The 22639-nt window shown below is 37.9% G+C and overlaps 1 long non-coding RNA gene across 1 annotated transcript in view; it reads right to left on the bottom strand.

The window, feature by feature from the left end:
* The window catches only part of LOC107582893 (uncharacterized), a 186833-nt gene extending 165297 nt beyond the window's left edge, over positions 1-21536 (bottom strand). Inside the window, exon 1 of the long non-coding RNA XR_001608988.1 lies at positions 21465-21536. This is a non-coding gene — a long non-coding RNA (uncharacterized lncRNA). The remainder of the gene's footprint in view (positions 1-21464) is intronic.
* Positions 21537-22639: the final 1103 nt, after the last annotated feature.

Raw genomic sequence — 22639 nt, forward strand, 5'->3', positions numbered from 1 at the left:
TGTATATGCATATATAAAAAAAATCCTGAAAAATATCATATCATATCATGTTATCCAATATTATTGATAACAATAATACATGTTTATTGAGCACCAAATCAGCATATTCAAATGATTTCTAACATTAATAAAAAAGTATATAATTTTTTTAATTAAAATGTACATTTTTAAATTAAATAAAACTTACCAACCCCAAACTTTTGAACTGTTGTATAACATATATTCAAGTGTTATATGTATATGTAGCATGGTTTAATATATACAATGTATGCACAGTAAATATAAACTTTACTATTATTAAATGCAACAAAAACTTGCATAAACTCATAATTTTCCATTAAATATTTCAGGCATCAAATTCAGCAGCTTTTTCGTTTTATCTCTCATGGTTTTCCATTCATCTACAATTTATTCAAGTCCCATCATCTTTAAACATTCCTGACAGGCTAACATTCATTCTATTCCTAAACAACACTATGACATATAGTAGACGCAGCATCACAACTAGGATAAATGCTATATATAATACCCATTTAAACAGAGAGGAAAGTTTATGAGACGTAATGAGAACAATTTAGTGATGGAGCTGTCGTTACAGACAAGCGACTCATCATGTTTTATTGACAGCACGCATCTTCAGTTAGCCAGCAGGGAGGCAGTAACCCAGAGGCTACAGATTGAACAGACGCAGGAAGCTAATGTGCTAATGCTGCCGCTTAATGACTCAGTAAGAGCTTAGCAAACTGTCCACTAAAATAAGAACATCCTGTACAAAAAAAACAACAACAACAACATAGCTGTAAGTGATGCCGTTATCTGTTTATTTCCAATTACAGACATTTTAACTTGAGTTTTTTTTTTCAGTCATTTTCCATTTATTGGTTTGTTTATTTGTTTTAACTAACATTAGCAGGTTTGGGTTGATTTAATGCTTGATAAATTGATGAAATAATGAACGTATCTGGCTGTAAATGAGCATCTAACTCTAAATGCATGAATCTAATGTGTTAGCAAGAGCGTGTGTGTGGTTTTACTTAGCTAAACTATAGACGGAAAAATGTCCCCCTAAGTCTGACAAAACCTCAATTTGGAGACATGCTCAAAGACAAAAATGATACAGGGAGTTTTTTTTCCATTCTAAAAATACTATGTAAATGTATAGGAAAACTGACTAAATTTTGTGCCAAATATTAGTGTTGGTGTGAACAGGCCTTAAAGGGATAGTTCACCCAAAAATTACAATTCTGTCATCATTTACTCACCCTCAAGTTGTTTCAAACCTGTATGAGTTTCTTTCGTCTGTTGAACACAAAAGAATAGTTAACACTTTAGTTTAGGGACCAATTCTTGCCATTAACTAGTTGCTTATTAGCATGCATATCGCTAGCATATTGGCTGTTTATTAGTACTTATAAATCACATATTAATGCCTTATTCTGCATGACTATATTTTAGATCATTTAATCCACCCCATACCTAAACTTAACAACTACCTTACTAACTATTAATAAGTATCAAATTAGGAGTTTATGGAGGCAAAAGTCGTAGTTAATAGTTATAGTGAGAATTGGTTTCCAAACTTAAGTGTGACCAAATAAGACATTTTGAAGAATGTTACCAAACAGTTGCTGGTAGCCAATGACTTCCATAGAACAGAAAAAATATATGGCAGTCAATGGTGACCAGCAACTGTTTGGTTACCAAAATTATGGTAACACATCTTCTGTGTTCAACAGAAGAAAGAAATTTACAGTGTGAATAAATGATGATAATATTTTCATTTGTGTGTGAAAAATTTAGTCTTTCATGTGTGATATTTCTGTTCAGATCAAGATACTGATATACCCTATTTGTTCATTTTTTAATGAACACCCTTTTTTCCCCTCATTATTTGGCCAGTTCTGGATTCTTCCTCTCCTAATCACTGTCACTTACACAGTCTATTTATAAACGCCACCAAGTAGTAGTTTTATTTAACAGCAGCATATAGGCCAGTGTTATTTTAGTATTGTATATATTGAGATCGTATAAAGTTCTTTATTAATATTTTAAATATTTTTATTTTTATATAATCCGTTTTCATTTTAAATGTAACATTTTAGTCATTTTGTTTTGTCGTTTTTGTGTTTATGTTTATACAGTTTTTAGTCATTTTTATTTTAGTTTTGTGATACTAAAATAAGTTTTCATATTTGAATTAATTCATGTATTCATGCTAAATTGAAAAAAAAAATGTTTTCATGGTTTTAGTTTTAGTTAACGATAAAAGTTCCACTTTTGGTTGGCAAGTTTTCTTCACACTACAATGGAAAAGAGATTAGCACACCTCTCTATAAAAAATAGATTAATAAAATTAAATAAATCTGTCCAACTGATGGCATATGAATGTTTGTGTCAGTCTGAACAGCACAACACAATACCTGCGATTCATTCCAATTAAAAAGTTTGGTAACACTTTAGAATAGGGAGCACAATTACTATTAACTAATAGTTTTCCCTGAACAAACTCCTAATTTGCTGCTTATTAATAGTTAGTAAGTTGTTAAGTTTAGGTATGGGGTGGATTAAGCGATCTACAATATAGTCATGCAGAATAAGGCATTAATATGTGCTTTATAAGTAATAACAAACAGCCAATATGCAAGCAATATGCATGCTAATAAGCAACTCATTAATAGCGAGAATTGGTCCTTAAAATAAAGTGTTACCAAACGTTTATTACCCCAAACATTTGTATTGGTATTAACAGACCTTTAGTCTGTAGCAATTCCCATTAGCTTTACATAAAAACAACATGTTCAGCAGCAGTTTGGTTTGTCCTCATTTAGATACAGTAAGTAAATGTGCATGTGTGTTTGAATTGGAAACTCTGTTGTAAAACATGTGAGGAAACTGGCTTTCCTAACCTAGAGGAAACAGCACAAACCCTGAAGACATACAGGAAGTCCATGCAGCAGGATACCAGCTGACTGACATCACGACACACACACACACATGCACGTACACAACACATAACCAATGCCCCTTAAAGATTCTCAAGGGCCAACCGACTCCATAATTTAGTCCAAGGTGCAGACATTCATTTTCTCAAGATGCCCAAGATTTTCCACCCCTCCCTCAAGGCCTGACAGGTTTCCTGCAGGCCGTCCCACCCCCTGCGGTGCGACACGCAGACAGATCGCTCCGGTGACTGGAGCGGACATTCAGGCATTGAGCCACAAGCTCGCAGGAATTCCCTGACAGAGACATAATGGCTTCCGGAGCACGGCGGCTCCTTTGGATTTGTTGCCTTGACTTCACACGTCTCCTCCATCCCCTCCTGCGCCTACGAAACGCCCTTTCAAAGAGGTCAGTGCTCAGGGTCGTCAGTCACGTCACAGGGCCATTTCCCGTCAATATTCGGCTTGATGTGTGCATCCCTGACATGTGGATCGGCGCTTATATTCATACAGCTCTGGAACCCTGCCACTCTTCCTCTCTTCTCACCTGCAGCTCCGCAGCGGGGTTCCTCTGATATTCCCAGATCGTAAAACTCACAAGGATGTTGTTTCTGGTCCGACCTCTCTCTACTGTAGCGTGTGAACTGGCCGTTCAGCCAGCGAACCTCATGCATCCTGCATCCATTTTTTCTTGGTTGAAGGCCAGAGAGGGCAAACTGCTCAGAGGGTTTTAGCCTTGGAGACGTACAATAACCCCTCCCTTTACTGTGTGAACTGGCCGTTCAGTCAGTGGATTTCACGCAGCCTTTGAAGGTGTGTTCATTTTTTCTTGGTTGAAGGCCAGAGAGGGCAAACTGCTCCAAGGGTTTTAGCCTGGGAGACTTACAATAATGTGATTCTTCGGGTGTGTTTTCTCAGACTCTCTTCTCACGGTTGTCAAATCTTCAAAAATCTGTTCTATACAGCTGTTTAGCTAAGTATGTGGCTTTTGTGTTCAAGCAGGGATATCCAAAGCTGTTCATGGAGGACCAATGTCCTGCAGAGTTTAGCTCCAATCCTAATTAAAGGGGTCATATGATGTTGCTAAAAAGAACATTATTTGGTGTATTTGGTGTAATGAAATGTGTTTATGCGGCTTGAGGTTCAAAAAACATTATTGTTTCTCCTCTATGCCCCGTCTTTCTGAAACGCCTCGATTTTTACAAATCTCATCGGTCTGAAAAGCGAGGTGTGATCTGATTGGCCAGCTATCCAGTGCGTTGTGATTGGCCGAATACCTCAAGCGTGTGACGGAAATGTTACGCCCCTTACCATATTGTGATGCCGTGTCCCGGCCAGAGCGATGAGACAAAAACATTAAAACCCATTATAAACGAGGCATTTGTTGCATCTAGTGGGGACATAATTATGGATTATGATGACTTATACTGTCTTTACACGCGTTGCGTTACATTGCACGCGTAAACATAAAACTATGTCTGCATTTGTGATCGGAGAAATGACAAACAACAAGCGCTACTCTACACTGCTCAAAACTCGCATTGAATCAGTGGCAGATCCCTTAACTATGAAAACGTACTCACAGTCTGTGAGTCAGAACAGCCGGCATTGTAGTCTACTCTACCAGGATCAGGAAACAGTCCTCCATAAAATGCGCTGCTATTAGAGGTAAAAAATGATATAAATACTGTTCGGTTTCTGGCACAAACCGATCGTTTCGTGTCTAAGAACATCAATGTGCCGTCACGAGCCGCAGGGTTTAATTTGGATTTGTCTGTGCATGTTTTTTTTACACTCATAGACTTTGTTACCATTGCCATGCATTATAAGACTGATAGGCTGCATCGGTTGGACTTAAAAATCATCAAATGTGTTCTACTGAAGAAACAAAGTCACCTACATCTTGGATGCCCTGGGGGTAAGCAGATAAACATCAAATTTTCATTTTTGGGTGAACTATCCCTTTAACCACTGATTTCTAGTTGTGTCCTCTTTTGGAAGGCCAAACAAAGTTTTTTCACAACGAAACACAGTTTCGAAAACAACGAAATCACACAAACACGGTTTGCTGATGTCAACGTTGTGGATCGAGTGGCCCATGGTGGCGGTGGGGTTATGGTATGGTCAGGCATATGTTATGGACAATGAACACAGGTGCATTTTACTGATGACATTTTGAATGCACAGAGATACCGTGATGAGATCCTGAGGCCCATTGTTGTGCCATTCATCCACGATCATCACCTCGTGTTGCAGCATGATAATGCACGGCATCCCAGTTCTTGCATGGCCAGCATACTCACCGGACATGTCACCCATTGAGCATGTTTGGGATGCTATGGATCGGCGTATACGACAGCGTGTTCCAATTCCTGCCAATATCCAGCAACTTCGCACAGCCATTGAAAAGGAGTGGACCAACATTCCACAGGCCACAATCAACAACCTGATCAACTCTATGCGAAGGAGATGTGTTGCACTGCGTGAGGCAAATGGTGGTCACACCAGATACTGACTGGTTTTCGGACCCCCCCCCCAAAATGCAGTAAAAAAAATAGAAAAGATAATTATTGAATATGATGTAATATGACAGTATTTTATTAAAATTATTTTAATCAACAATAACGAGATGAAAAATGTATTATTCTGATAGATAAATGTGAACAAATCTTTTGATGTGAATATATATATATATACAATATATATGTGGCTGTGAAAATTTATCTGTATAATCAATCCTTTAAATATTTTATTTTAATTTACTAAAATCTAAACTTTCATTTGAGAATAAGAATTTTAAATGGGAGAGAAATCTCATTATGAAATAAATGTTTTGAAGAGTTATGAAAGAAATGCCTGAAGAGCTTGGAGAACATCTGACAGGAGATCAGAGACCATTCCTTCATACAGAATCTCTCCAGACCCTTCAGATTTCCAGCGGCATGTTGATGCTTCTCCTCTTCAGTTCACCACACTCATTTTTATTTTCTATAGGGTTCTGCTCAGGGAACTGGGTTGGCCAGGGCAGATGCTTGGTTTTGTTCTCAGTGACCCATTTTTGTTTTGATTTTGATGTTTGTTTGTGGATCATTGTCCTGTTGGAAGATCCAACCATGGCCCATTATAAGATTTCTAGCATGGACAGTCTGTTTTAAATTTTATAGAATCCATTAAGCCATCTATCTGAACAAGATATCCAGGATATCCGGCAGAAAAATAGGCCAACAACATTAAAGATCCAGCAGTATATTTCATTGTACACATGGGGTACTTTTTTATCCCTGTATGCACTAAACCCATCTTGAATGTTTGCTGCTAAAAAGCTAATTTTTTTTTTGTTTCATCTGACCATTGAATTGAGTGTTTGCTGCTAAAAAGCTAATTTTTTTAGTTTCATCTGACCATTGAACCCAGTCCTGTTTAAAGTTCCACTCGTGTCTAGCCAATAAATATGCTGGAGTTTGTTTTTGGATGAGAGCGTTTTCTTTTTTGTTTTTGTCTTGAAACCCTCCCAAACAACATTTTTTTTAGGCTTTCTGACCCCAAGACTCAACTATTTTCTGCAGTTCTCCAGCTGTGATCCTTGGAGTCTTTGGCCACTCAAACTCTTCTCCTCACCGTGCATTAGGACGATATAGACACAGTGTGTGTGTGTGTGTGTGTGTGTGTGTGTATATATGTTTATGTGTGTGTGTGTGTGTGTGTGTGTGTGTGTGTATATATGTTTATGTGTGTGTGTGTGTATATATGTTTATGTGTGTGTGTGTGTATATATGTTTATATGTGTGTGTGTGTATATATGTTTATATGTGTGTGTGTGTGTGTGTATATATATATATATATATATATATACACACACATATTTAGTACATATTATGATATTATAATATCATAATATATCATAATATATTGTAATATCATTCAATAATTAGACATTTTAGCCAGTTTTACTAAATATACAGTATATATACTAGGGATGCACGATATATCGAAATATCGCAAATGTAATTATCGCAATATGCATATCGCAAGGGCGTGCAATATCTGAATCATTTGAATCACACAGAGAGACGCGTTTCAGACTGCGCGCGAACACCGAGGTGATTCATCATTCGCATCTCCTCATGTTTGAACTAACCCATACACACAATTATGTCTCGACGATCATTCTCGTAAACGCAGTCGGTTATGTTTTAAATGAATGTAAACAGCTGAGAAAAAAAATCGGATGTGTATCATTATACTGGATTCGTGCAGTCGGATTTAAAGGGACAGCAGCCTATAAATACGTGCTGCTGAATATGTCACTAATGTTAATCAAACAACAAAACAGCTATAACAAAGATTAATCTAAATTTAATTCATACAGTGACCACTATGCAGTGTTATTTCACACTTAATTATTACATTTCTGTATCTGAATACTACTGTTTTTTTTTGCTGTGGTGTATGAAGAAGTACTTAAAGCGTATGGAAAGCAAAGTTACAAATAATATAAAATTAGTGTCATTCATTTTTTTTTTTTGTATGTTCACACTGATACTTTTTATGTAATGCTAAAACACTGCTGGTCACTTTTTAGAAGTTTCACATCCAAGAAAGAATGTGAAACAAATTGGTTATATAATTTTCATTTATAAATATTTTAAAATATAACTGAAATTGATTTTATCGCATATCGAATATCGCATTTTTTAACAAGGTATCGCATATCGCATTTTTCTTCAATATCGCACAGCCCTAATATATACATAAATATATAGACAAACATGTTCAGTAAAATTTTAATAAAAATTATTCAAAAATATATACTTGAATAAGACATGCAATACGACTTATTACAGAGACCATCAACAAGTATATAAAATTATTAAATTGTTACAAGAATGTGGACATGAAATATTAAAATATTACGCTAAAGTTTAGAAACAACACCAAGAAAAAACATTACATTACAACTGACTAAATATTTGGTCTAGCAAAAAGACACTGCAACAATATTACAGTAATATGAATACTGAAGTGCTCCAAGTTCAATTTCACTAGAACCGATAATTAAGATGCAATATGGCACTAGTTGTGTTTGCATGAAAACGAGAGAGCGCGAGTCTTCAGCGTCATACGATAGACATGAAAGTAGCTCTACAGCACCGCCATGGACAACAGTGAATATTAGGAAATATCTGACCGACTGACGAATCAGAATCAAGTGTTCCAGAGAGTTGTGTATTTAGACAAAATAATTACATTTAAATGTGTCAAAAGGCAGAAACTATGACAAAAAAAAGAATACTGCAGACACCTCACTGGCTGTAACAAAGCAGTGCCACATGCACCATGAAACAACAAATGCAATATGTAAAGCTCTTCAGCAAACAGCCCTAATTTGAGTCTTAATTACCTTTGACTGGCTCCAAGTACACTTAGGAGAGGCTCCCTACTGCCCAGAGTCCTCATTCTCCTTATTCAATAATAAACAAACATATGCACTCAAACCCAACCACATGCACACACACTCATTTAATACACTCCACAGCAAGTAGATTTAAGACACTCTCTCCATAGTTTCCTGTTTACTGCTGTTTACCACTCATTAGCTTTGGCGCTGGATGTTCGGATGCTCTCACAGGAAAGACTGGCTCTCTGTCGGACTGACTGTCTGTCAGTCTTTCATTTCATCTCCCTCGCTTTCTCTTTCCACTGTCTGGCTCACATGAGTCTGTCACAAATGGATACACAGACAGGATGGTCTACACAAGTGGCTGCCAGAAACACACAAAAGTAGTGAGAGAGAATAAGTGCTGATGTTAAGAGAAATGAACTTTTTTTCCATAGTGCCGCAAGAGCTGCGAGGTCAACAACTGCTGACTACTAATAACATCATAGACTGAAAGAGGACTGATTTATCTTGTGTGATGAAGGCCATTTAGTAGAAACATCTACTTCGTCCAAAGCAACACTGTACTTCGTACAGTGGCCACAATAAAAGTATTCGGAGACTTAAAGGATTAGTTCACTTCCAGAATAAAAATTTCCTAATAATCTACTCACCCCCATGCCATCCGAGATGTTCATGTCTTTCTTTCTTCAGTCACAAAGAAATTAAGGTTTTTGTGAAAAACATTCCATGATTTTTCTCCATATAATGGACTTCAATGGGGACCAACGGGTTGAAGGTCCAAATTGCCGTTTCAGCGCAGCTTCAAAAGTCTCTTCATGATCCCAGCCAAGGAATAAGGGTCTTATCTAGTGAAACAATATCATTTTCTTAAAGGGGTCACATGATGCAATTTCAAATTTTTCTTTCTCTTTGGAGTGTTACAAGCTGTTCATGCATAGATAAGATCCCTAAAGTTGCAAAGACTAAAGTCTCAAACCCAAAGAGATATTCTTTATAAAAATTAAGACTAGTTCACGCCCTCCTAAAATGCCTCGTTTAAACATGCCCCCACATGTCTATGTCACGATGTGGGAAGATTTGCATATCACCGCCCATATGTTCACGCAAAGAAGGTGTAACTTTTATTCTCGCTGTAGTCATTATAATCAGTAATTATGTCTCCACTGGATGCAACAAATGCCTCGTTTATCATGGGTTTTATTGTTTTTGACTTGTCACACTAGGACACGGCATCACAGTATGGTAAGGGGCGTAACATTTCCATCACACGCTTGAGGTATTCAGCCAATAATAACGCACTGGATAGCTGGCCAATCAGCGTACACCCCATTTTTCAGAACGATGAGCTTTGTAAAAATCGACGCATTTCAGAAAGGCGGGGCACAGAGGAGCAACAATGTACAATATGTGGAAAATAATCCAAAAAATGTACCTTAAACCGCATAAACACATTTCATTACACCAAATACACAACATAATGTTCTTTTTAGCAACGTCATATAACTGCTTAAAAAAAATAAATGTTTATATATTTTTTAACCACAAATGCTCATCTTGCACTAGCTCGACTTCACACATTACGTAATAACGTTGGAAAGGTCACGCGTGGCGTAGGCGGAAGCACCGACCTAGTGTTTACAAAGCGAACGTGCAAAGAAAGTCAAACACCTTTTACAAAAAAAAGGTGAAACAACAAATGTCAGTCGATTTTGAAATTGGAGGAGAAAATGAGATGGAGTTTTTTGCCCTACCCTACCTTTTTAAAAGCATACTAGTGAGTAGATGTGTATTTCTGTTCATTGTAATGATGTTTAATGTCCCCCGACAGCTTCTGTACTTTTTAGTACCATTTAGCCACTTGTTAGCAACCGTCTTTATAATACCCCAAACAAGAGTGGGGTATTACTTCTGTATGTCATAGAATAAAACGAGAAAATATCTTGAGTTTGTGTTAACTCATTTAACCAGAAACCCATTCAGTGACTTTGAAACGATGCAACCAGAAGTGCAAAAATGGCAACTCTTTTCAGGTTTTAGGACTCATTCCTTTTTTTCTGTTTTTGCAGCCAGGCGGTGTTGTTACGACATCTACCATGAATGTGTGCTAATGCTAACCTGCCAAACCTTAATCACTTGGTTTAGTTTGAAGCCTGAAGACAGAAGGCTAATCTGAAATCAGATCTTCTAGCATAAGGGGTCATTTAGATGCTTCTTTCTACTCTTTACCTATACTGTCAAGTTCATCTAACCCTTCGCTTCAAACATTTGAATCTAAACCTTTAAACCGTCTTTCTCTTGCACTCATTTGTTCACTCAATTCTGTCCCCTCTCTCTCTCTCTGTGTTGACAGTAATGATGAGCTATGTTCAGTCAGACTGGAGATGAGAGACACATCAATCTATCTCTTCTGACACACTTTACATTTGATTTGTTTTCACTAGGCCAGAGATCCACACCAAAGCTGCAGAAGGTATAAGAGACTCATCCGGCAACAGTGTTGGGGAAAGTTGCTTTTAAAAGTAATGCATTACAATATTGCGTTACTCCATAAAAAAAGTAACTAATTATGTTACTTAGTTACGTTTTATGGAAAGTAATGCGTTACGTTACTTTTCCGTTACTTTTTGAATCTGGACAGGGCTTGCTTGTTTGTTTTTAAAATAAAAAAATTATATTTTTGGCAAATATAAAAGCCTTTTCACACCAAAATTGAAATGAATAAGCCTCAGGCTGAAGGGAAAGTAAATTTACGTCCGTACAGTAGAATGCAGAAGAAGATATTTCAACACACTTCAGCAATAAACAAAGACACACAAATGTTTGTCTAGAACAGGGTAGGCAAGTTCGGTCCTAGAGAGCCGCAGTCCTGCAGAGTTCAGCTCCAACCCTGAAAAAAAAACTTGCCTGCCTATAGCCTTAGTAATCCTGAAGACATTGATTAGCTTGTTCATGTGTGTTTGATTAGGGCTGGAGCTGAACTCTGCAGGACTGTGGCTCTCTAGGACCGAACTTGCCTACCCCTGGTCTAGAGTAATTTTTGCTTATTAATACGGTTGAACTGGATCATTGAAGGAAGCAAAGACATTGGTTAATAGAATGGGATTAAATACATAAAGGATATTTGTGTTGTTTAACATTTAATTATTGCAGGTTTGAGTCATATTCTGAGTTGCATTATTTTTATTCATTTTGAGGAATACTGAATCGGTTTTGTTTTTTTTTTGTTTATTTTAGAACTACAGTAACATCTTCTGATATCTCTCAACATGGGGACAGGAGAGCTGTCAATCAATACATTTGAAAAAAAAGTAACTTGCGTTACTTATTTGAAAAAGTAACTACAAGATATTCTCTTGTAAATTAAAAAGTAATGCGTTACTTTACTAGTTACTTGAAAAAAGTAATCTGATTACAAAACTCGCGTTACTTGCAATGCGTTACCCCCAACACTGTCCGGCAACTGCTATGCTTTCATGCACCAGAAACCCCAACATATTCTCACTATCACCCAAAAAGGCCAGTAGACCTTCATGTTACCTAGAGATTAAAGAACACAGTCTTCAGATGCAAAATGTTCTCCTTTTATATTTCAAGAAGTGTGTTTGTGCCTGTGAGGTTTCATTGTACCACAGCTGTTGGTGCGCGTGTGTGTGTGTGTGGCCGCAGGCGGTGTGTTCTGCAGTAATGGGAACGGTGTTTGAGGCTGAGACTGTATTAACAGGATAATTGAGTTGCTCGATCAGGCGACGCCGAATTCTGTAAAGATTCGTAGAGTTGGGCAGACTAAACCGCCTCCGCCTTTCTTTTGTTCCACACAAAACTTTGATCCTGTATTAGCAAAGACCTCTCACAAACATAGAGGTTTTCACACTAAAATAATAAGGTTTACAACACTTACTACTCTACCTCTAAATGTAACCCCCTCAGAAACCAGCTGACATCAGTTGATTTCAAATGAAACATGATGTGGCCAGTTTATGAGCCTTTGAAACAGAGGGGTCCAGCACAAGAGACACATTAGACAGGTTTCATTGTATTAGTGATAACGCTTTGGAATACTAAAGACACTTTGGAATACTGAGGACATTTCGTAGCCAAAATCTATAAACCCACACATATTCACTCATCGAACTCATTTAAAATGAATCTGTAAAGCTTATACACCTACAAATTTTAAGGCCCCCCTACCCCCCATGGAAACAAAATCGAAGATAGCCATTTTGTTTGTCTTGAGCCAAAGATTCCAATGATACACCCGAGTCTACGACAAACGTCTAGGAGTTACGAGCAATTTAGCGTTTTTTGATCGCTGTAGTGACCCCTATTGGCCGATTGGGGTGAGTCTTTGCCAGTCTCTCCCCAAATTGAGCTGTACCATCTGTCCTAGTTTCAAGTCTCTAGGCCTTACAGTTTGGTCTGCACAATCAGTTTTAGGACAAAGGAATAATAACAATAAAAATACAATTCCATGGCATCGCATTATGGAAACAAAATTGTAAAATCAAATATATCTTTAAATGTTAGCAAGTGATTTTTCACATTAAATTCATGTTGTTTACATTTTTGTATCTGAAAATGTACGGACTGGCCTCATTCACTCCCATTCTAAGTGCCTTGCTGCATCCCAGATTTTTCCTTTAATGAAAAGGAGGGACAAGTCAAAATAGTTTTTGTGGTTATTAACAACATGGCACAGATGCAGAACTTGTACTGAACCCAGTGCTGAATTCCTTTAAGATAAAAATGGATTTCCCTAGCGGTGTGAACAGAACAGGATTACGCACTCAGATGAGGAGCGGCTCTGGTGTGAACGTGGCCGGTGAGACTTTACTAAGGGTTGATATAAACTATACCTTCTCTCCTTTTCTCTCTCTCTCTTTCTCCAGATGGTAATGTTCTCTTTCTCGTCCCTGTGCAGACTCAGCTCCTGTATGGAAGGAGATTTATGGGAGCCCTTCGTCTCAAAATCACCACTCTGAGTCCCCGCACACACAGGGGTGTGTGGGTGTGTTTGACGGCATATCTCAGTGCTGCAGCTTGTGTGTGTGTGTGTGTGTGTGTGTGTGTATACATTCTACCCTGCTGTGCATGTGCACACTCACTTTAAAACACACTCGTAACCACACAAAAACACACACACTGCAAACAAACAGGGGTGTATGGCAAATAAGTGTGTCACAGGCAGGAGGTTTGCATGTGTGTGTGCTCATCTGCAACCTGCTTGCTCTCTCATTTTCAATCTCAGCCCAATTAATTTAGCAGAATTAATCTCTCGCTGTGCACAGCCGTTCCTACCACACACACACACTCCTCCACACGACACAAGGCACAGTCAAACATGAAATAGTGTCTCATGCCACCATCCATCTGGCATCTTAACACACACACACACACACACACACATGCCCACACCAGGTTGACATTTGTAGATTGGGAGTGTGTGAGAGATGGGGGAATGATTTCCTCTCCTAATGAAGAACTTGCTGTGTTCTCGCGGGCGGAAAGCAAAGGGCGGAGGAGATGAGGACGTTTTTCAGACCCTCATTTTCACTTGATGTGTCTGATCACAAATATGTGGACGACGGATGGATGGATGGCTATACACTGGTTTTCGCTCAAAGTTCTACATGCTGATTGGTTCATGTTGCATCATCTTTATGATGTCATTGGTCAGAGTCAAAACTACAGGCCTCACACATTAAACCGTCCTTGCACATGTAACAGTTCTACAAAGAAATCATCTACCAAGAACATAAACGTAGGCCTAAAAGTAAATGTAAGCTAGAACAGAAGCTATTTGGTCATATGGAACAAGCAGCACAAACAAATTAGACAAGTTTCCAACAAAACATGAAGCATAATTGCAGGAACCACAGTTTCCTATAAGACTAAATGTCGAACTGAACAGGAGGTTACATGATTTTGTCCTGTTTATAAACTGGTATGGTGCCAAAACGGTGATGCACCAATTCTGGCCAATTCAATAGGTAGATATTATTTTCATATTAAGACCAAAAGATTATAAATGGCACACATTATAAATCAATAACATGTTGGCTACGTTCACACTGTCAGTTTTAGGGATTGACAACCGCATTTACTTACAGGTGTGAGTCTCGAAATGTCACGCTTCTCGAATGCGGTCTGTATGAACGGGCGTCAAGCCCGTATTCCAGACGAGTTACCATAGCAACAGTGACCAAAGTAATATCAAAGATGCGACATCCATAAAACTGAAAGTCTTATCACTTTCTGACACAACAAGAGTCCAAGTTCATCAGTTAAATCTTCATTAACCGACAGCAGCTTATATTTGAGTGGAGAGCAGAGCATTTGAGCTGCGCGCAGAACACAAAACTGACGGGAGTGGCTCCTAGTAAAGACTGGATCTAAAACTTTCAGATGACACACAGCTCATTTCTCCATCACTGTATAAGTTACTGAAACCACACATGAAAACACGCAACACACGGTAGACACGCGTTTGTGTGGCAGAGCAGCTTCCACTCGCACTGTATGATGTGACAGACAACTAGTTGTCCAGTCCTGTTCCATTCACACAAGCGCGTGTGTTCCGAGAATGCGGTTGTGAGTCCTGAAAATTTACAGGTGTGAGTTCGGTTACAGGATGCGTTTGTCACGACCGAAAATAACCGTACTGCGTGTGAATGTAACCGTATTAAGGACTCAAATACAGGACTGACAACCGTCTTCTGCTGCTGTGTGAACGTGGCCTTTTGTTTGCATTTTCCCTTTATAACAAACTAAAAACTTAACTAAATAGTGTTTGTTATAAATAGTGTATATGCTGTAAGATTATATACAGTACAATTGATGGATAAATAATGTTTTTATTTTAAAGTTAATACTGGTATGGTGCCAAAACGGTGATGCACCAATTCAATAGGTAGATATTATTTTCATATTAAGACCAAAAGATTATAAATGGCACACATTATAAATCAATAACATGTTGGCTATGTTCACACTGTCAGTTTTAGGGATTGACAACCGCATTTACTTACAGGTGTGAGTCTCGAAATGTCACGCTTCTCGAATGCGGTCTGTATGAACGGGCGTCAAGCCCGTATTCCAGACGAGTTACCATAGCAACAGTGACCAAAGTAATATCAAAGATGCGACATCCATAAAACTGAAAGTCTTATCACTTTCTGACACAACAAGAGTCCAAGTTCATCAGTTAAATCTTCATTAACCGACAGCAGCTTATATTTGAGTGGAGAGCAGAGCATTTGAGCTGCGCGCAGAACACAAAACTGACGGGAGTGGCTCCTAGTAAAGACTGGATCTAAAACTTTCAGATGACACACAGCTCATTTCTCCATCACTGTATAAGTTACTGAAACCACACATGAAAACACGCAACACACGGTAGACACGCGTTTGTGTGGCAGAGCAGCTTCCACTCGCACTGTATGATGTGACAGACAACTAGTTGTCCAGTCCTGTTCCATTCACACAAGCGCGTGTGTTCCGAGAATGCGGTTGTGAGTCCTGAAAATTTACAGGTGTGAGTTCGGTTACAGGATGCGTTTGTCACGACCGAAAATAACCGTACTGCGTGTGAATGTAACCGTATTAAGGACTCAAATACAGGACTGACAACCGTCTTCTGCTGCTGTGTGAACGTGGCCTTTTGTTTGCATTTTCCCTTTATAACAAACTAAAAACTTAACTAAATAGTGTTTGTTATAAATAGTGTATATGCTGTAAGATTATATACAGTACAATTGATGGATAAATAATGTTTTTATTTTAAAGTTAATTTGAACAATTATCTAAATCTTAAAATTTTTTGAAAAAAAATATCCAAAATCGAGTAATACATTACCATTCAAAAGTTTGGGTCTGTGATTTTTTTATATATAAATTCCTTTATTCAGCAAAAATGCATTCAAATGAGCAAAAGTGACAGTAAATGATTTTATATGGTTACAGTGATTTATATTATTTCAAATAAATGTTGTTCTTTTGAACTTTCTAGTCGTCAAAAAATGTATCCAAAAAAATTAAGCAGCACAACTGTTTTCAACATTGATAATCAAATGTTTTGAGCAGCAAATCAGCATTTTAGAATGATTTCTGAATGATCATGTGACACTGAAAAATGGAGCAGCTTTGACATCACAGGAATTCATTTTAAAATGTATTACAATAGGAAACCGTTATTTTTAAATTGCAAAAATATTTCATAATATTAAACTGAAACTGAAGCTTAGCCAAGTATGGTGTCCCATACTCGGAATTTCTGCTCTGCATTTAACCCGCACACACAGTAGTGAACACACACAGCATTTTTGCTGTGGCACACGGCGAGCAGTTGGGGGTTCAGTGCCTTGCTCAAGGGTCTCACCTCAGTCGTGGTATTGAAGGTGGAAGAGACTGCTGGTTATACAATTCCTGCCAGCACAGAGACTTGAACCCGCAACCTTTGGGTTACAAGTCTGACTCTCTAACCATTAGGCCACGACTGTTTTTATTGTATTTTTGATCAAATAAATACAGCCTTGGTGAACATAAGAGACTTTTTTCAAAAACATTTAAAAAATCTCTCCAACCCTAAACTTTTGAATGGTAGTGAATGAACTTATAGTATGAAATCATGATGACGACAAATAACCGTTATGATGCTGACATATTGTACATTCCTACAAAAACAAGGAGAAGAAATTAATCAAGTTATGCTAAAATCAGACTAATCTGCTGCCACATGGAACAAGTGGTTCTGGCTCAACGCAGCATTCTGCTGTTACGATTCCCTCTGCCAAGGGGGGCTGAGGGGGGCTGCATGGCACCCAGCTGTCCTGTCCAATGTAGTCACCATGCCAGCAGTTGCCCTGGTAACCCCAGCCAATGGCCCGCAACCACTCACTCACAGAGAAAGAAAGTAAGGAAAATGATGGAACCCCAAAAAAAGTAACTTAACTTTTGGCCAACACAAATGAGACAAATACAGAAAAAAGATAGGGGAATGGACTTATGACCCAATGCTGGATGAATTCAAACCAATCTTGCATATGAGCTCTTTATCTCTGAAGATCTTAAGCATTATCGCTGACCACTACACCACACAACTGACACATTTTAAAATGTTACTTTTACCTTAAAATTTAGAACCAAAAAAAAAAAAGAGAGAGACAATCAGAAATCAGGCCTCATGACCTTTTCCTCACAACCACCATAATTCTGGTCATCGCAGTGGAATGCAATGACAGGTCATTCAAAAACATCCCCCCCAAAAAAATATTATGATAATTCTCTGTACAATGGAGCAAATTTACACTGTCAAATCTATCACTTACACATACATAATCCACAAGCCACATTTTAAAAGTACAGAAGAATATTGGTATGAGGATCCAGTATAAATATATGGCTCAATAAATGTAATAATGCCACAATGTTACAAAAGAACATGAAGAATATTAATTATAAAATGTATATGTTCACAACAGCGTTTTTGTCTTTCTTGCTATGTCTGATGTTACAAATACAGGCTGCCCAATAAAATTATATTTAATAACGCATTTAAATATATATATATATATATATATTTCCTTTATAGAACTTATTTTTTATTTATGGTTACAATTATCATATCATTCTGGATGAAAATATTTAACCTGTGTCCCGTCAGGCTTTCAAGAAGGGTCCCGAGGCTTGATCCCACTAGAGATCACAGCGCTGCCTATATGTGCCATTCATCTTATTGTTTAGGCCTCTACAAAAATAAAAAGCATCTACAAGGATGTGTTTAGACGTGAAAAATATTATGAGCTTCCATCCTGCAATTTTACAAAACGACATGTTTTAATAGCTGATAAATGTTTAAACTACATAAACGGTGTAGAAGGCATGTTAGGTTTTTCAGAGATGAGTGGTTTCACCACACGTCGGATCCTAAACGCAGTAAGGACGGACCCGTTTAGCGTCAAATATGATGCTCGGAGCATCATGATTCATTCCAAATCAGCATCTCGGCCCACACGTTCTCTTTAAACACCTCCAGGCCTGTGTTTAGAAACAAAAGGGATGATGGAAAATAGATGCGCAGGTGAATGCAGAGATGAGATAAGCCAGGAAAGATGGGCGGGAAGCAAGCATGAAAGAGAGGAATTAAAGGAAAGCATTAGAGGAGAAACAAGAAAGAGCATTCCATCAGTAGGCTCGGAGGGGCATCACACAGCGCTTCATTTTTCCTCCCGACCTCACAACGACCCCGCTGCTGATGGGGTGAAGAGCAGGTGGAAAGAGAGAGAGAACGAGGGGGAAAACAGAGAGAGGTTTGAGGAATAGGGCTTTTAGGAAAAGCCGGCAGCATGCTGGTTAAAAATATCTCCGTGGCGATGCCACATGGTGCGTCTATGGTATCAGATGTTTACCAGCGGCCTCGCCCACATGCTCTTAAATACGGTGAAATGCAAGGAGGATAATGAGACGGGAGGATAACGCATCCGCTAAATCCCTTCCTTATATGTAAGGATTGTACTTTTTGGCCCTTTTTCGTTCTTTTTCACGCTAGCACAACCTCACGCGCATGCACCTTCGCATGCCCTCAGGGGCCGAGTGTGATTGAGAATGGGGGGTCTGCCATTGCCCTGCCGTTGAACCCTCTTCGTTCCTCCTGATGAAAACACACATGCTATGAAACCTCATCAGCAACGGCAGCACCTTGCAGCAGCACTCTCTGTTTTTGACCTCTCCTGCTGCGTACGGATACGTCACAATCGACACGCAGAGAGATCATTCCGCTGCTTATTCGGTCTGTACCTTTGTGTGTTCACAGTTTCTAAAGGGGACCAACACTCTGATGTGGCACCGCTGCACTATTAATCCAAATAAATCGAATCGCAAAAGGGCAATTATCAAATAGCATAGGCTGCGATTTAATTGAAATAAATATAAAGTGAAGCTTATCACTGTGTTCGTGAGCAGCTCATTATCCACCAGTGTTTGCAGCATCTCAAAGCAGAAAATGCTGCTTCAAACAAACTCATCTCTGCATCTGCTTGGAGTTTGGGTCACTTTAATGTGCATTTGGGAACGCAACACACACACCATCTTCCCATTCGTGAAATGAGAAGCACTTATCAACAAAAGAGTAGATTGGAGTTTTCCATCAAAAAAACGTTGTAAATGAAGACAAATATTAGTGTTGTAATTTTACAGTTGTAGTGTAAAACATTACTATTATACATAGTGATAATTCTTATTTTGATTTTACATTTTTATTTAGTAGTAGCTATTATTTAAACATTTAACATAAAAAAATCATTAAAAAAAAAAGTTTAATTAATTAAAATATATTTAAAAAATTCAGCTAGTTGCCAAATAACTTGATGTAGTAAAATAACTAATAAAAAAACTGAAATAAAAATAGAAGAAAAAAAATTACTTAAAATTTAAAAATTTTAAATGAAAATGGAAAATATTAAATTAAAATATATAATAGTATCTTGATACTAAAATAATTATCTTCATCCTCATTATTAATAGACTTATCATTATTTTTATTTTATAGCCATACTGATATATAATTACACAATTTTGACCACATTGTACAGCCTTACAAATAAACAAAGCAAACCTAGATTTTTTTTTTTTTTTGTAAAATCGTATTTTAAACTGGAATTTTAAGTAGGCCGACCATCACAGTGGTGTGGATGACAAAATGAGTGCAGTCCTGTCAACCCTGCACACTTAACTGACAGAAGACCATCTCAAAAGTACTTCATCCTTCGCCGTCGCTCCCCAGGGGAGCAAGTTACAGATGCTTCTGTGAAGTCATAACGGCGGTTTAAAGTGGACACGAGTGGCTGTGGCCTAATGATGCCTGTTTACGCCGCTGTCTTCCATCTGTAATGATTAGAGGAAGGATTGATGAGCCCTTGGGCCCTGCCACCGAGCCAATCAGACTACATGGATGCAACAAACACCCTACGGTGGCTTGGAAGGGACACAAGGACTTCGACCGTCAGATGACCCCTGAATCTGACCGCCAGGTGACCCCGGATACATGCAGGTCAGACGGAGGCCAAATACACGCAGCCTACTAATTTGAATGATCAGACTAACTGATCACCACTTGCATGTTTTTTTTTAAGGGACATTGTAGTGCTTTTAGGGGAAAGAAGCCCCATGCCACTGACCGCCAGACGACCCGCGTCGCGTTCCGGGTGAATTTGAGGGCACATGAATATTAATCGAAGTGTGTGAAAATTCTGAAGTACGTGGTGGGGAGCTATGAGGTGAAAACAATGTTATGGTACTTCTAAAAGTATCCAAAGAATCTAATCCAAAATCAAGCATAACTTACACTGGAAATGTATGGCTGGCATTCCAACAAGCCAACAAATCTAGGGATGCACAACATTAAAATTCTGCCCAAAACCCATAGCTCAATAATTCATACATTTACCAATAATTAATCTAATCAGTCTAATTAAAATTCTATTTAATTTATTATGCTAAAACTCAAAATAAAACACTAAAAATCAATAGTTTTAAATACTACAGGTACATTTAAGTATCAAAAATGTGATCAAATGATGATCATTTTAAGATTTGCTAAAGATTACAGTTATCAGTGTACCGTAATTTTTTATATGAACTTTTTTTTAAATTTGTACTTTTTAAAATTTTGTCATCTAAATCTTTACACATAAATGGAAAAATAGGTGCAATCAAAATTAAACAACCAATATATATATATATATATACTGCTTTGGGAAAACGCCCTGTAATTGACCGGTAGACGACCTCCATGTTGATCGGTAACGAGAGGTTAATCTTAGGTTAGCTACTTGCTAGCAATTTAAAAATTCTTATAATAGAAACAATCACTCTTTTCTTTAATAAACAGCTTTTTCAGGCTTTCCAACTGCACCCTGCGCATACATGTGAATTTTGAATCAACAAAAAAACACAAAAATAATCTCAAATTAACCAATTAACCCAATCAACCTAGTTGAGAAATAGGAGACTAGTATAATCTCACGAGTTGAAACACAAGACCTGTCCTTTGATGAAACACGCCGACCAACTGAACCATCTTCGTGGCTTCAGGGTCTTGAACACACCACTGATGTTGACCGAAATCTGACCTGATGTTGACCGAGAGATGAACCGAGGCCGCAGACTGACCCCTCTGTCACCATGGCCGCCAGCTGACCCCTGGAAAGGTCACAGAGATCACAGCCTGTGGTCAGATCAATGCTGGACACAAAGAGTCAGTGAGAAGAGTGAGAAAAGAAACATAGGGAGCGAATAAGAGAATGAAAGAGAAAAGGAAGACATGGGGCCAGAGGTCACTATCTAAGCTCTTCCTTTCTCCATTTTATCATCTTCTGTCCCTCCTTTTTCTCTTCTGCGCCCTCATTTTGAGTGACCTCTGACTTTGACGTGTGTTTCAGGGAACGCTTGGCTTGGCCTGACCATGAACGCATCCCAAACACTGCAAATAACACTATTCATAAGCACTATTGTATTCGCTGTAAATTCTAGCAGGTTCAGTATGATTAAAAAATGTTTGGAAACAGATTGCTTTGTTTTTGCTAAGCAAACATAAAGACCGTATTGAAGTTAAGTAAGTAATCAGCTAAAAGTAAAAAAGCTAACTCAGAGTAAATTGAGTAATAAATCTCAAGATAGTTTAATGCCCATTTCAGTTTATTTTACTCTAGGATGTTTATTAATGTTACCTAATATTTCCTAGTAAGATTACGGTATTCATTCATGCTATTTAACTTCGTTATATTTTGTACTGCAGACAAACACTATTATTCTCAGCGTGGATTTAATGTTCTATTTTAGGATATGGAGACTAAGGAAATATGTGCAATTGGTTTCCAACATTCCGTCAAGTAAACTAAATACATTTCTGAATCTAAATTACTGCTATTTTTAGACTTGTTTTAAGCCCAAAAAACAATCTGCCAATGGGGTAAGAAAAATTCATTACAGATCAATTTTAAAACAAAGAGGAGAACGTAAACTCTGGAACAGTCAGCCAGCCCATATTAGATCTGCTCCCATTACAGATTTGTACATCTTTAAAGCATTTCCCATTGCTTTTAATGTCCCTTGATGTTTAAATTGCACTTGATTTCTGTTGGTTTCTATTTACTTTTATTCTAGATTTTTTTTCTGTGATTTTATCTTTTTACCTTCTTATTCTTTTGTTTCTCTGAGTTGATGTTGTAAGGCACATTGGTCAGCTGTCGCTGTTTTAATGGTGCTATAAATGAACCAAACTTGAAACTTATTGAACTTGAAGCTT

The sequence above is a fragment of the Sinocyclocheilus grahami genome, unplaced genomic scaffold (genome assembly GCF_001515645.1).
Source record: "Sinocyclocheilus grahami isolate Dianchi unplaced genomic scaffold, SAMN03320097.WGS_v1.1 scaffold48.1, whole genome shotgun sequence".
In the NCBI taxonomy this organism is placed as follows: domain Eukaryota; kingdom Metazoa; phylum Chordata; class Actinopteri; order Cypriniformes; family Cyprinidae; genus Sinocyclocheilus; species Sinocyclocheilus grahami.